The 16,774-nt window shown below is 38.8% G+C and overlaps 1 protein-coding gene and 1 pseudogene across 3 annotated transcripts in view; one reads left to right on the top strand and one right to left on the bottom strand.

Moving 5' to 3' along the window:
• The window catches only part of MRTFB (myocardin related transcription factor B), a 202,405-nt gene that overhangs the window by 57,451 nt on the left and 128,180 nt on the right, over window positions 1–16,774 (bottom strand). The gene's annotated exons all lie outside the window — the stretch shown is intronic.
• LOC111555255 lies at window positions 5,227–5,270 on the top strand (annotated as a pseudogene).

Genomic DNA, 16,774 nt, shown 5'->3' with positions numbered 1-16,774 from the left:
AATCAATTGACACCTTATTATTTTAATAAAAGTAAATTATTAGAACTGGCAGAGAACAAGATACACATTATGAAATGCAGACATCCAGTTTGCCAAATTTAATTAAAAAATTAATTTTTTCTAGTTTTCTCAAGCAGATTCGTTTTATAAGCATCTACATATTTTTATGTGGAAAATGAGACTATTTCAAAATAAGGGGAATACAGGAGGTGACTCTGAAAAATATTTTTCTTGCTTTGCTTTACATTCAAACCAAGTTTCCATTGTGATTTTAAGTTGCTACTTTGGTTTTTGTTTCAAACCATGGATGAAAACCAAGATTAGAATGATTAAGAGTCTGCTGAAGGGTTGTCAATATGCTTTAAAAAATTACTTATGTGCCTTTCTTAAACAGTGGAAAGAGAAGACAGAATTTTCTAGTGAGTGGTGATGGCTGGAATGAGAGGTTCAAATGCAGTGTGCATGGTGTCTCCTCCTTAAAATAAAACCCCGAGGCCTGCAAACGCAGGCACGTGGCCTCATCCCTTGTTTTGCAGTTGGTCTGGTGCTGACTGCAGAGCAGAGCAGTCTTAGGTAAAGTTCAGAAAGAATCTAAGTTGTCACATGGCTTTTAAAAATATTTTATCATTGTTTGATATGAATGTCATCATCTATCAGATACAGAAATAGGTTTGGGTTTTTGTTTGGTTTGGGGCCAAAGGATCACAAAGCTTCATTGATACCTATTTAGAACTGAAGCAACTGATAAAGATTCTGCTACACAAAGCAAAAGAAATAAAATTTCTTTAAAAAAGATACGCACATTCCTGACATTAAGATGTTCTGTGATACTTTGAATCAATTGTGCTCAATCAGAAAGATCTTTTTCCTAAGTTGATTGAGGATAGTATGTTCCCACTGTACTTTACTAGGAACAAAATAACCAAGGAGCTGACCTGTGCTTCATACAGCACCCAAAGACCTGTGTACTTCAACATTCTTCTAGGAATGCTAAAGTAAATGCTTGTCTGCATTTAAGATAATCATATTCAAGAAGCAGAATCTCAAGAAAAAGACAACTGAGAGGAGAAAAGGGTTAGAACAGTTCTCCAGTTCAAAGGTTGATACTTCTGGAACATGGGGGTCCATGTCTGTTGGAGAACCTCTAGTAGGAAAATCTTTCCTTTCTCCCCAGGGAATCCTCAAAAGAGTAAAAAACAAAGAGTAATGAAAACATCAATGGCCCCCTTTTTGGTTTAAAACAAAAACCAAACAAAGCACACATTTGTGAGACAAATCTATCAGACATAATACGTTTTTTGGGTGAATGACATCTTTGAATGATGCATACATCTGCAACAACCTGATTTGCAAACCAACACTCTGATGACAACAGCTGGTTAGTCTTGGAAGCATCTCTTGATTGTACATTGGTCATTTCAGGTGCCTTCATTTACCAGGACAGCAATCCTGTCAGCTGTAATCATCTATGACCAGAAATCACACTTTCATGCTAACATGGAAAAAGGTACCTACTATCAGGAGGGTAACACACAACATGGATGCATGTCACTCCCATCTGTTTCTACTTCCAACACTTCTGACACCAGATGTGTGGGTTTTTTCCCTCATACCAACCAATTCTCCAACTCTGGATGCCCAACTGGGTGTCCAAGGATTCAATTCTGACACTAGGTACCTGGAGTTGGTGTCAGATCGTACAAGTTAAAGGGCTCTATCCCCAGAGACTGCCCTCACTTCAGATGCCAACTGTTAGTCCAAACCACTCAGACTTTTGACCAGTGAATTATAAAGTTGGAAGGTTCCTATAATCCCCTCCCCAGGTTTGATAATTTGCTAGAACAGCTCACAGAACTCAGGAAGGCACTTTATCTATTAGTAGTAGTTTATTATAAAGGATATAACTCAGACACAGCCAAATGGAAGAGACACATAGGGCATGATATGGGAGAAGGGGCACAGAGCTTCCATGCCCTCTCTAGGTTCACCACCTTTCTTCTGGCCATGCCTTGGTCTTTCTGGTGATCAGCCCCTATCTGGAAGCTACCTAAAGGCTTTCAACTACCTGTCATCTCAGTAGCATACAAAAACCACTCTCATCACTCTAGAGAGTCCGAGGATCTTAGAAAGAAGCTCTTTGTCAAGAACTAGCGACTAAGACCAAATGTATAACAAATGATGCTCCTATTACTCAGGACATTTAGGAGAACTTTAGGAGTTCTGTGCCAGGAACCCGAGACAGAGAACACATATACATTTCTAATTGCATTCACAATATCGTAGACACCAACCACTAATTATTAAAATAAAACAACAAACACAAAATTTGTATTTTCTATGTGGCCAAATAAGCAACCAAACAACTGTACTTACACTGCTTGAAGGTAGGAGAATAATTTCCCCAATTAATGCTCTCATCATTGCCTATATAACTTTCCCAAAAAGCAAGAACCTTCCAATACAAGTATTATTCAAAGCAGCTGTGGCCATCAGCCTCCCCCAGGCACATTCATTTATTTAGAGCACATCTGTTAGGTGTCTGGGTAATGTATGGGGTAAAAATCCATGGGAAAGAGCAGCAGCAGTAGCTGTAAATGGATCTTTTTTAAGCGACGTTAGGAAGAACATGAATGGGAGGGGAGGCAGAATTGCAAGTAACTAGCCATTCTGTTACGTATGTTCATTACTCAGTTTTTTTTTTTTTTTTTCTTTCTTAGCTTTTATCTGCACCCATAGGTGGACAGTACTGGACATATTATATTGAATATGAGGCACTATGCCCTAGCAAGAGCTCAGGTACATTGCTACTTTGGGTTAGTATTAAAACACAGTTATACTTTGGGAGACCAGGACGAGATGGGCAGATCACTTGAGGTCAGGAGTTTGAGACCAGCCTGGCCAACATGGTGAAACCTGTCTCTACTGAAAATACAAAAACTAGCCAGGCAAGGTGGCAGATGCCTGTAATCCCAGCTACTCAGGCAGAAGAATCATTTGAACCCAGTGAGCTGAGATCGTGCCATTGCACTCCAGCCTGGGCAACAGAGCGATACTCTGTCTCAAAACAGAAACACACAATTATAGTATTATTTGTTGATGTCAACTAAAACCAGTTATTCACAATTGACACATGCTATTCTGAGAGCAACTACTACTTATAAAAAGTACCAATCATATAGGTATAGACTCATAATTTTAGCAGATATCAAACTTGCTTACAGAACTTCTGTTCATCAAATTAGTAACAAAATTAACGTATAAGTCACAGCAGATATCTGCACCTTAGACGGAGACCATCCAAGGCCAGGAAGAACACGGCTTGAATGATATAGACAGCTTAACTGTCATGCCACAAAGAAGTTAGGCAGAATGTGCTGGTGCTTTTCCAGAACTGAGGAAGGGGTAACGGACCCTGAAAACAGAGGACCAGACTCTTTTAATGATCAGAGAGGCATTTACGGTTGTGGGATCAGGAATGCTTTATCAAGTTTTCCTGGGACCTTCATGGATTAAGCCTGGAGGCCTTCTTCCTCCCTTTTCAGCCTCCATGCTCATCCTCCATGTTTATATCTGCATGGAGGGAAAAAAGGCTTAGACCACTGAATGTCACTCAGCCTTGCACCGTTGTCTGAGACACTGTGCTTGTATTGACAAGATTTCATATCTGTAGCTGCAACCAAAGACTAGACACTGGCCTGGTACTGCTTTCCTGTGGCAGAGGCAGTCTGGCAATGGCCTCATGTGTCAAAACTGAACCCAAGAGCATTCTCTCCTGGTGACTTGTTGAGTGGATGAACCATACTATTGGGCTGACATCATAGCCTCCATCCTCTTAGTAAGTTGAGTAACATTCAGTATCTTCCATGGCCATTTTGCAAATAGTAGCATGCAAGAAAAGGATACACGTACAAACTATAGAATCCTCACGGGAATAAACAGTTCAAAACACTGAGTGTGTACATCCTTTCAGAAACAAAGGACATAAGTAATAACAAGAAATAGACTTCACGTTACAATTGCTCACATTTGAACATTTTCAAAGAATATTAATTTTGAAAAAGGTAAAGGCTAAACAATCCAACACATGGTCCTTAGAAATTCTGAAGTTTAGAATCATGGTTTAAAACAGGGTATAAACCTGTTTCATTTTATCAAAAAGCGGGGGGGGGGGGGCAGATATAAAACAGCGTATTTCATACAGGTAGCATTGCATTCTCTGGGCAAAACATTAACCCCAAGTTGAGAATTCTACGGTAGTTGTATATTTCCAGATGACAAAACTCACAAGAGGCAGGCAAAGCACCCTCATGGATGGAGGGAGATGAGGTTATAAATCCATTTACTTCTGTACGTATCCCATCTTTCCTAACTAGCCTAGGTCCCAGGAATTTTTATTAAAAAAATCTTTTCACACATGATAAGGGCCAAATATGTTCATTACACAAAATATGGAAATAGAAAACAGTAGGATAAAAAACTAGAAAATCACCGATAATATCATCTAGAGACACACTAGAGTTACCACATATTTCCTGTCTTTTCTCTAAGTATAAATTTTGATTCTCTGCTTCTACATACTCCAATCACTCTGTAACTACAATGATAAATATTATTTTAGTGGCTACATAAAATATTCTGTTAGGTGGATATGGCATAGTTTACTAAATAGTCCCTGCTTATCACTTAGGTTGTTTCCAGTTTTTTAACTATAAAAAATGCTGTGGTGGAATTTTTGTGTAGAAATTCCTCATTTCAGTTATTCCTTTAATTTGAATTCTTAAAAGGAAGACTATTCCAACGTAATCTATATAAAGCATGATCATAAAGTAATGAGACTAATTTCCTCATGTATTAACTGTCATCTTTGCAATTGTAGGAGACATCTGTGAACATGGATACAGATGGCTATTTCATTTAGAGAAAAAAATTTAATTACTGAATTATGATCTTTTCTCTCTTAGGGCTAACATTAACAGTTTCCTGTTCCATTTCAATAAGGAGAAAAGGGCACATAATTTTGAAATTTTTACTTAATCCTTATTCCTTATCACAACACATAGAAACAATATTATGTCAATAGAGGTGCTGTGAATTAGCTCTACTTTTATGCAAGAAAAGTAAAAATTTGATTTTAATCCCAATTCCAAAAGAATGAAAGGTAGCTTATCCAATGATATACTGAAATGTCATTCCCAGCAATATGGTAGTTTAGATATAAAGTATCTTAAGTGTTACAGCTCTTTTAGAATTTGTCTAGGAGGTTTTCCATTAAAAAAAAAAAAAAGTATCTTCTTTTAGTTCCTTTCCCCTGCTTCTTAAATGGTTCAGAGTGCTTTTAGAACAAAATTTTAAGATTTGTTTCCAATATAAAAAAGCTGTAAAGCCAAACTCAGTGGTTCATGCCTGTAATCCCAGTGTTTTGGGAGGCTGAAGAGGGAGGATGGCTCGAGACCAGGAGTTTGAGAACAGCCTGGGCAAACATAGTGAGACACTGTCTCTACCATAACTAACTAACTAACTAACTAACTAACTAACTAACTAACTAACTAAGCAAGCTGGCCTGGTAGCACACACCCGTAGTCCCAGCTACTTGGGAGGCTCTGAGGTAGGAGTATCACTTGAGCCCAGGAGTTCAAGGCTACACAGTGAGCTACGATTGTACCACTGCACTCAAGCCTGAGCAATAGAGCAAGAACTCTGTCTCAAACAAACAAACACACAAAACAAAACCTTTAAAATACAGTAACTTCTGATACTTATAAACCTAATTCAAAAATTTCACATGCTTTTGAACCAAGGTATGCCTTTTCTCTTCTGTTTCCGTAAGTAGAATGTTGAATTTTTTTTTTTTTTTTGAAACAGAGTCTTCCTCTGTCGCCCAGGCTGGAGTGCAGTGTTGAGATCTCGACTCACTGCAACCTCTGCCTCCCAGGTTCAAGTGATTCTTGTGCCTCAGCTTCCTGAGTAGCTGGGATTACAGGTGTGTACCACCATGCCCGGCTAATTTGTTGTACTTTTAGTAGAGACGGGGTTTTGCTATGTTGACCAGGCTGGTCTCAAACTCCTGACCTCAAGTGATCCATCCGCCTTGGCCTCCCAAAGTGTGAAATGTTTTCTTAATATGATGTAATTAAAGTGTCTTTTCCCCTTAAAGGAAACAACACATTGTATGCAGCATATTAATAACAAAGAGCAGCTTAGTTTGAGTTGAGCAAGCCGAAGCAAAGCATGGTTCTGGCCCTGAGTTTTCAGTGGGACATCGAGGATTGCATGTTACCAAAACAAAGCAGAAATGACACTTTGTGGGAAGCATAATGGCAGGCAGCCATGGTCTTGGAAATTCTTTATGAATAGCTGGATTTCAGTTATGGGGTATGAAGGAGGGTGGGAAAGGGGAGAGGGGAGAGGTGATGAGCCACTATCTGTGAGTTAGAGAGAAGCTCCAACATATATTACTTAATTACAGGACAATGGACAGAATAAACTTCAGGATCATGAGGAGTGAAAAAAAAACAAAACCTGAGCAGTCAAGTGAGGGTTAGAAGAACCATCTCTGAAGATGGAAAACTAAAGAATACTGTAGAATTGATTATGTATTGACTCTGAAGTCAGTACTAGGTAATAAACAGATCCTAGTTTCACTTGTTTATTTTTCAAACAGATGTCAGGGTAGTTAAGAGAATGAAGTGGTTGGACTTTGGCAAACATTTATTATGCATTGTTTAAACAGTATTAAGTGAAGGCCTGATCCTGTAAAAACAAGACAGTTTAGAAAAGCCAACTTCCTCATATTATCTTTTGAGCTTGGATACAGGAGGGATTAATTGGATTCCATTCAATAGTTGTTTCAGTGTTTCATCAGATAGCAGTGTAGTGGCCAAATGCAGAATTGCACTTGTTTAATCAGCTAAGGACCTGAAAACAATTATAATGAAAGGGCAAAAGACTGATGAACTACTTTTCCTTTCTCTTAAAAATAAATGTTTAAAATGGTGGTGGCTATTACTAATTATTACCACTACTGTTACATTAGACACTTGGTGAAAGTAATACTGTTTTCTCCAAATATAAAACCATAAGACTTAAAAAATTTTAGTTCCACAAAGATTCACACATTTATAGTTCTCTGTTGTGAATAGTTTGTTTTGCAGTCAAAGGGGAGAAAGTCAAATCATGAAGGGTCTCCTGAGCCCGGGACTCAAACAGAACATGAGGTGTACTGCTAGTATCTTGATTTAAGAATCCCTGTTTTATAATATGTTTTACTTTTATTTGTTAAAATAAAGTATACATGCACATAAAAGAGATTTTAAAAAGCAAAGTGAAAGTTAATCCATCCTACTTCAGACCTCCAGTCCTTCTCCCCAGAGGTAACCACTGTTAGATTTCTACGGCTCCAGAAGATGTTTTGTGAATTGTCCACCAATGTTATATATAAAATGTGCAAAGGAAGTATATGTGTCAGATAATACTATTTATAAAGCTTGGTAATTTGCTTAAAGAATATCATGGAATCTAGCTCTTTCTTAAAGGCTGTATCTAACATATGGATGTATTATTCACATACTTAAGGTACCAGATTTTTGCTATTACAAATAATGGTATAATGAATATCGTCATTCATTCTGGGGGCATCCTTTGATAATATACCTATACATTAAATTTCTAATGATGGAACACACACTTAAAATTTTGATAGGGTCACTTTGCCTTCCAAATGGTTGTGCCAATCTGTAGTCCCACCTACAAGATAGTACATTTTTATTTTTCCCCTTCCCCACAATGTATAACATTAAGTTTTAAGGTAAATTTAAATTTGGAAGCAAAGATTATCTCCTCTCACCTAAGGGTACTCGTGATATTATGTCAAATAATATAAATAACTAATAAGCACTGAAGAACTGTAAAATATAAAAACAATTAGTGAGGACAAATGGGGCTGGGTTTCTGACTCAATGGGAAATATTTACTGTGGTTGTCAAAAGCTCAGGGTAAGCTTTCTCTTGAAACCAAACATTTTTTTCTAAATTTCACAGAATTTTTCGATGTTCCAGGATAGAAACTTTGAGCGCAGGACTTATTTTTTTCTTCAACTCCATCATGGCTGAGAGATGTAAAGAATAGATTTGAGATATATTTAGAATAAAATCAACAGTGGATGGTAAGGGAGTGGATAGTGGGTTTGAAGGAGGAGGAGGAGGTCACAAAGATGACCCTGGGTTGCAGGCTTAAGCACCTGGGTAGACCACTTACTGAGATAAGGAATGGATGCTGGCTATTAGGAAGCACAGTCTTGGGCATGATTGAATAGGAAGTGGAGACGTCAAAATGGCAGTTGGCTACATGGGTCCGGATTTCAGAAGGTCTTGGCAGAGACTGGAATTTGGAAGTTGTTGCTTATGTAGTGTTTGAAGCCACAGGAGTTTGCTGAGGTAGAGAATATAAATAGAGAGGAAAAGAAAGCCCGGGGATGAGCACTTAAGAAAGCCAACAAATAGAAACCAGTTATAGGTCAGATAGGGAAGGAAGATCCAACAAAGAGGAAGGCAGAGGAAGCTGCCTAAAAAGGTGGAGGAACCAGGAGGGTGTGTGTGAATTTTTAAAGGAGGCATGATCAAGTGTGTCAAATGCTGCTGTTTTAATCCCTGGAGGAGCTACTTCTGTGAAGTGACGGATGTAAATCAGGCTGGAGGAGGTCAGAGGTGAACGAGAGGCAAGAGTGTGAGTGCACCAAGTGTAAGCATGCTTTCAAGATGATGCCCAGGAAGAGCAAGGGAGAAAGTGAAAACTTGAGGGTGTGACACTAAGTTGGAAAATACTTGAGCAAGTTTATAATTGATGAAGAGCAAGAGAGAGGGAAGGGGAGAAGAAAGAAATGAGAGTGAATACAAATGAAAGAATGAATAAGAGCATAAGAGATAGCAGGTTTCTTGAAGGCAGCAGGAAGGGGACAGATGTACAAAGACATCCTTTATTAAGAGACACTTCCTCTATCATAACAGGAGGGCAATGAGGATTGGCTACTGCTGCAGGAAGCTTTATAGCTTTGGTCTGGGACATCCAGGGAGTTCCCAGATGATGGCTTTTAACTTTTCAGAGAAGTTGAAAGAAAGGTCATCTGTTCCAAGTGAGATGGGCAAAAGGAAAGTTAATTTTGAGGCCCGTGAAGGAGGTTTGGAATAACCATGGTAGACTGTGAAGAGAAAGTCAAAAAGAGAAACATGGTTATGCATTACCGAATGCTCCAACTAGTAAAGTCAACAGCCAAGGGGAGAGAAATCAGGAAACTGCTTGGCAAGTTATTCACTGGCTCTAAATGGTATCATTTTTATCAGAGGAAAATACCACAAGGTACATAATTAGAACATTTAGCAGTTCTTTCTAAAGTCTTTCCTAAAGAAGTTCTTTTCTAAATTGAATATAATTTGAGTTTATAACAATTGCAGCCCAGCAATTCTACTCCTAGGTGAAGTAAGAATTGGAAACAAGTACTCAAACAAGTACATGTACACACATGTCCATAGCAACTCTATTCACAACAGCCAAGAGGCAGAAACTGCCCAAATGTCATCAACAGATGAATGGATAAACAAATTGTGGCATATCCATACAATGGAATATTATTCAGTCATAAAAAGAAATTAAATACTCATACTACAATGTGGATGAAACTGAAAAACATTACAAGGAAAAGAAGCCAGATATAAAAGCTCACATATTGTAAGAGTACCCATTTACATGAAATATCCAGAATTGGTAAATTCAGAGACAGAGAGCAGATTGGTGGTTGCCAGGGATTGGGGGGAAGGGAGCATGAGAGCAACTGCTTAATCGCTAATTTTACGTTATGTGAATTACACTTCAACAATTAAAAAAAAGAAACAGCAGAACAGACATTATGAAACTAATTTCTCAATAATCACATCTCTTATTTCCTACCCACCCCTGGCTGGCCCCTCTCACCACCGTAATTCCATTAACCACTGATAATGATTTCATCTTTTAACAATTTAGTAACTACAATAACTACATTATATATTCCCCATCACACTGCACTCTAGATATCTATATTTTGCCTCTATTTGCCCTACTAGACCTCATCCTTATATTTCTAGCACCTTCCACAATGCTTACCATATATATAAGTTTAATAAACCTATTTTACTCAAGTTTGCACGGTATACTTAGAGCATATAACTGAGTTGCTACTTTCTAAGGAAACAGAATACAATGTCACACTTAAGAATAAATTACCAAAGTAATTTTCTATGGGCAAGTGATTATCATGGGGGCAAAACCCACACTGTTTGACTTCACTGTGGGGATCTGGAGTTTGGGGTTATTTTTGAATTGCTGATGATGGTAGGAACGAAGACAAAATGTAATTATGTTGTTCTGAAGGGTAAAAGACTAAAAAGGAGAGGCTGTGAGCAAAAAAGTAAAGAAGGGCATGAAAAAGTGGTACATTTCTCCACTTAGAATTAATGCGAAATTCAAGCTGCATTAAAGAAGAGAAAGCACTGGCCGGGCGCAATGGCTCACGCCTGTAATCCCAGCACTTTGGGAGGCTGAGGCAGGTGGATCACTTGAGGTCAGGAGTTTGAGACCAGTCTGGCTAATATGGTGAAACCGCTATTAAAAATACAAAAATCAGCCAGGTGTGGCGGCGCATGCTTGTAATCCCAGCTACTTGGGATGCTGAGGTGGAGGTGGGGTGGGGATCGCTTGAACCCAGGAGGCGGAGGTTGTAGTGAGCCGAGATCACGGCACTGCACTCCAGCAACAGAGTGAGACTCCATATCAAAAAAAAAAAAAAGAAAAAAAGAAAAGAAAAGAAAAGAAAAACAAAAACAAAAAGAAGAGAAAGCACTAACGTACTCTCATGGATGATAAAAAGTAGGAACTGAATATCACAAATTTTGGGTTATATTTCAAGGGTGCTAATTTGCCAATTATAAAATAGGTGCTGCTTCAAAGAATTTAAAAACGTGGAATGCAAACAGGCCAGAAATAAAATGGTGGTTTGTTCTGTAAAAGCTGTGCTATCTGCACTGAGTAAGCAAACTTCCACCAGCACTTCCTGTCTGAAACAAAAGGAGAGCTCCACAGTGTGCACATAAATATCAACTCCAGACACTACAAAGAGCAAACAGCATTTTCATCAGGAATTTTGATATTATGACTATTTTCGGATGAAAAAGGGAGCAACAACATCAAGTTAACTGAAAAACTATTCAAATTAGTGTTTGAAAAAAGGCTCTAGACCAAGTGGTAATACTGCTTTTGATTTCAACATAAGAAAGTCTACTGCATTCTTATTAAGTACACAGAATTGGAAAAGGAGGGGAAGTGGCAGGTAGTATAGACCTGGGAATTCTAAACCACCATCCCTTGCCTGTAAGGAAGTCCCACAATCCAGAATGTAGCATCTATCTTCCCTTAGAAATTAAAGAGCAAAATTAAAGTAAAAACTAAAATGCTAACAGGACCGCCATTATTCCAGACTAATACACTTCAGGTTTCCTACAATAATCTGCAGCATGAGGTCAGGAAGACAATGTTTCAACACTCAGCTTTGGAAATTTACAGGAGCTTTGATAACTCTCTGGTTGGCTGGTGCTTCTGTTGCCATGGAAACAGACTGCTAAAAATGGGGCATGTTTCTTTAAACTCATCATACCTTCACACAAATTCCTTTCTCCTTTTTGTCAAAAGTTGGAATGAATTTAAAGTACGCTTCTTGTGATATGACAGTATGATGTCAAGCCAGGGGCCTAGTACAGAATGGCAGAGATAACATTAGCCTGCGACAGATATACATAAAGATATTACAAATATTTACATTTAAAAATCTCATTTGGTTAAAAAGTAGTAGAAATAAAGTCCACAGTAGGATAAATGTTAAGTATAACACGAATAACAGGCACTTCAAAAGCAAAATCATCCACTTAATTGTCTGATCACCAACAATGTAGAGGTTAAAACAATACTTGATTTTTCAAACGATTCATTTTTAACCTGTAAGATCATGTTGGTTCTATCCTTAAAGTTCTAAATTCCTTATCTATATGGTTCCCAAAGAAGATAATGTTTATTTTTCTTATTTTTAGGGCAATAAAAAATTCTATACTCCACCATGGTTTAGAATTTCAGTGTGCAGCTATAGGTAGAGCTAGTGCTATAAGTTAAAGCTCTGCTTCTAAATCCCTCTATAATGGAAAAATGTACATTGTATAGAATGTTCTCACGTTTCTTAATACAAATTCGTAAGGTGGGCCCTCTGAATAAAAGAACAATTAACAACGAAACAGGGAAACAGTGGAATATTGTTTACCTCCAATTTTTCCCACAATAGTAAGCACACACTACTCTGTTGAAGTCAGATGATCCAGACTCAGTATCTTGGTTTTTCTTTCCATTTTGTGGATTCAGGAATGGGGCTGATACAAACACACACTCAAATATATTTACATGTACACATTTGTAGATATACCTGTATATATATACACACACACATGTGCAATTTGCCTAGCAAAACATAAAGACAACTAAGAACTGCCATAACGTGTGTGTTATCCTAATATCATAGCAACTGTGTGAGATGATCCAGACAATGATGGACCAAGCAGCTATGCGCAACATGGAGGATTGCCACATTATCCCTTGCCATGCACAAGAGCCAACTGTTTTGGTATTAGAATGTCATGTTTCATGACATGTTTCAATGTCAGTAGTATGTGGAGAAAAGTTCTGATGTTTGGATGTTTTTGGTGTTTAAACTCCAAGATAGACAGTCTACTTGCTCTACTGTTTAGATTCAAATAAACAAGAAAAAGGGCAACTCTAGCAGATGATCATGCATGGTAGAATGCAGAGACTGGACACTTGCACCTCCTCAGAAATCGTATTCAGTTGGGAAATCGCCAGCCTGTGTGCATTCACCTGCTTCAGCAGCCTAGAAATTGGTTTTACTTTGCCCCTCAGTGGAAAGGATGGCCAAGTGGGTCAAATGGAGCTTTAATGTGGGCTCATTGCTTGTGAGACTCCATCCTGGGAGCTTTATGGCTATCACCACATCTAATCCTCATAACAACCCTACATGGTGGGTACCAATACTGAGTTTTACAGAGGAATTAAGCATTTATCCAAGATCACACAGCTAGTGAGAAGCAGAGCCAGAATTAAGGAGGAAAATTTAGTCTTTCCACAAGATAATTTTTCAAAAAAAAAAAAGAAAAGCATACAAAAAGAAGTATTTCCTAATATGCTATTAAGTTTTCGTCACTGTACCAATTAACCTCATCGGTGCTTTCGCTCACACTATCTCTATTTTATAAGAAATCTTGTACCTTAACATTCCAATAGAAAAAGTTCTTACATCAGTAAGAGTTCACTGGTGTTACAGACCGAACTGTATCCCTCTCGAATTCCTACATGGAAGCCCTAACCCCCAATGTGACTGCATTTGGAAAAACGGCTTTTCAGAGGTAAAGTTAAATGAGGTCATGAGGTTGGGACCCTGATCTGACAGGGTTAGTGTCTTCATGAGAAGAGACACCAGAGAGCTCACTCTCCCTCTTCCTCTCCCTGTGCATGCACAGCAAGAAGGCTACAAGCCAGGAAGAGACCCACTACCATTAACTGGCCCTACCAGGCTTCCTAGCCTCCAGAACTGTGACAAAAATGACTTCTGCTGTTTAAGCCATGTAGTCCATGGTATTTTGTTATTGCAGTATAAGCTGACTAATACAACTGGGAAGACAAAAAGAAATGTTGAGATTCTCTTTGCCATTCTGATGCCTGCTAAAAAACCCTGATAAAGCTATCTTTAGGAAACAATGGAAAACCCAATGTTTCAAACTTACCTATGTTTTTTCCTGAAAGCTTTTAATAAATTAGACTGGTGTTATGATAGTACAGATGCTCCTTCACTTACGATGGGCTTAAGTCAAAAACTGTAAGTCAAAACGCATTTAATACTTTGATAAACCCATCATAAAGTCAAAAATCCTAACTTGAACCACTGTAAGCAGGGACTATATCATCTTAATGAGGTGAGACTGATATGATGAAATAGTAATCAAGGCCTATCCTGATGCTGAATGTAGGCTTTAAAATGGTTTTAATGGTAATTTTGATGTGCTTTTTTCCTTTAGGTGATGGAATCAGAATAACCACAGCAGCCCTAGGAACACTTTCCTGATTATTCTATCCCAGGAAATAAACATCCTCCTGTGAAACAATATTTACCAAGTGAGCAGCAGATGTCATGGGCCGGCAGGTGCAAGCACAGTGGTGAACAAAATAGACTTAGCACCATCCTCATAGATCTTACAGTCTAGAGAGGGAGAGGGATATTGAATAAAATAATAGTGATAGATACATACAAAGACTACAAGGATCTAAGTCAGTTTGAGGAGGGAGCAGTGGTACTGAAGGGCCTCTGTGAGAAGGCAACATCTGAAGTGAAACTGAAAGGGTGAGCTGCAAGTGTTCAGGCCAGGGGCTGGGGAGGGGAGGCATTCTACAGAGAAGAGAGATGAGGGAGAGGGAGTCCAGCGGCTTCTGGAAACATAGGCAGGGTCTTTTACCCCACGGATTTTTTATTTTATCCCAAGTACAATGGAAATCAATTACAAGATGTGAGCCAGTGACACAACGGAACAGGATTACATGATCATTTTTTTTTGAGACAGGGTCTCACTCTTGCCCAGGTTGGAGTGCAGCGATGCTCCAACCATTGTATTATGACCATTGTAATACGATGATCACTCCTGACATTGGTGGAGGATGAAGGAATGAAAAGGGCCAGAATGTGTGTAGGGGGAGGGAAAGCCAGCGAGGCTGCGCTCTTTCTGCTAGAGTAAAGTTGCCCGTAAATATGCGATCTGAGTAAAGGGGACCTGGACAGGGCTGTTGGCCGTGGTGATACAGTGCTGTGGACAGATGAGATATTTCTGAGGTAGAATTGGCAGCTTTGGCGGCAGGACTTGGTGACAGGTTCTGAGGAGGTCAAGGAAGGTGTCAAGAATTGCTCCCAACTAGGTTCCTGGCAGGAGCCACTGGGTGGACAGAGGTGCTGTTTACTGAGATGGGGAACCCTGGAAGAATGTTTGGTGGGAGGGAATAAAAGGCCCACTGGAAACATCAGGGAGGCAGATGGCTGTGCAGGTCTGCAGCACAAGAGAGGCCCAGCCCCCAATCTGTAATGCTTGCTCATTTGGACCAAAGTGTATACAGTTTTTTTCTGTTACCTCATGAATGTGTTTGTGCTTTAACTTCTATTATCATTTAGTTTCTCACTGTTTAGGCTATCAGCTCCCTGGATGCAGGGGCTTACAGAAGTTTAACATAACTGGCATTGTGCTTTGTGAAAGCACTCAAACTTTGCTAAATAAAATTATTTCTAATAAAAAATTACATAACTTCATCTCAATAGTATGCACCTTTTAAAAATATTGAATAGTGTCTGTGAAGAGAGATCTTTCACTTTTTCATTCCTGTTGTGTAAGAACCTTATCTCATATCTTTTCAAATTTACTTTTTGATACAGAGGTCTTTTTCTGTCGCCCAGGCTGGAATGCAGTGGCGTGATCACAGCTCACTGCAGCCTCAAACTCTTGAGTTCAAGGGATTACTGCATCTCAGCTTCCTAAGCAGGTAAGCCCACAGGCGTGAGCCACTACACCTGGCTAATTTTTTTTTTTTTTGTAGAGTCGGAGTTTTGCTATGTTGCCCAGGCTGGTCTTAAACTCCTGGGCTCAAGTGATCCTCCTGCCTCAGACTCTCACAAGTGCTGGGATTATAGGTGTGAGCCACCCTGCCCCACTCTTTTAAAAAACATTTAGTGGCAACTCACTTGTATAACACTTGCAATTAGTAGAATGTTGGCAGAAAATAAAGAAGACATTCCAAAAGAAATCAAAATAGATGTTGCAAAATTCATGTGCTTATAACACCTTCTGAACGTTTTAACCATTTATTTTAATTGTTTATTTTATTTTTGAAGATGATTAGAAGCAGCAATCAGAAAAGGAAGAGCATCCCGAAGTGGCAGATGATTAAAAATCAAACAACAAATAACCATTTGAGTAATCTAGTAATGATCCAGCAATCATTCTGTGCATGGACAACAATCTTACATACCTTAACAGTGCCTTCGGGGCACCATGGCATTACATTTGGTGTGAGCCATTAATTTATAATGGAACTATAAATTATATCTGAAGGTGATAATTCCAATTATTATATTCTGTTTAAGAAGGCAGAGAAGGGTATAATACTCTTTAAATACTTATGCATAATAATAATGTGTCTATGAGATGCAGGACATTGGGGGATGAGGGGGAAAAATAGGCCAGACAAGAATTCTTTCCCCAAGAAATACTATGGGGCTAATAGCAAAGGCAGCACAGATGTATATTACACGAGCATAAGGTGAAATGCCATAGAACGGTACAGATACAGTTACTGGGAATACACAGGAGAGAAGAAATTATCATTAGCTGATGGGATCAAGTGCCTTTCTTTAAAAAACGGCACAGGAATTGGGTTTTAAGAGACAGGGCCTGCAAGGCTGGAGCGAGAGGAGCAAAGCACTGAGTAGCGTTGTCCAGAGCTTTCTGTGAGGGCAGAAATGGAAATGTTCAATGCAGCAGTCACTAGCCACATGTGGCTCCTGAGTAGTTGAAATGTGGCTAATGTGACTGAGGAGCTCAATTTTTAAAACAATTTATTTCATTTTAATTATTTTAAATTTAAGCAGCCATATGTG

Source organism: Piliocolobus tephrosceles, chromosome 17 (genome assembly GCF_002776525.5).
Source record: "Piliocolobus tephrosceles isolate RC106 chromosome 17, ASM277652v3, whole genome shotgun sequence".
NCBI classification, from domain to species: Eukaryota; Metazoa; Chordata; class Mammalia; order Primates; family Cercopithecidae; genus Piliocolobus; species Piliocolobus tephrosceles.
This window is presented reverse-complemented; position numbering and strand designations above follow the sequence as displayed.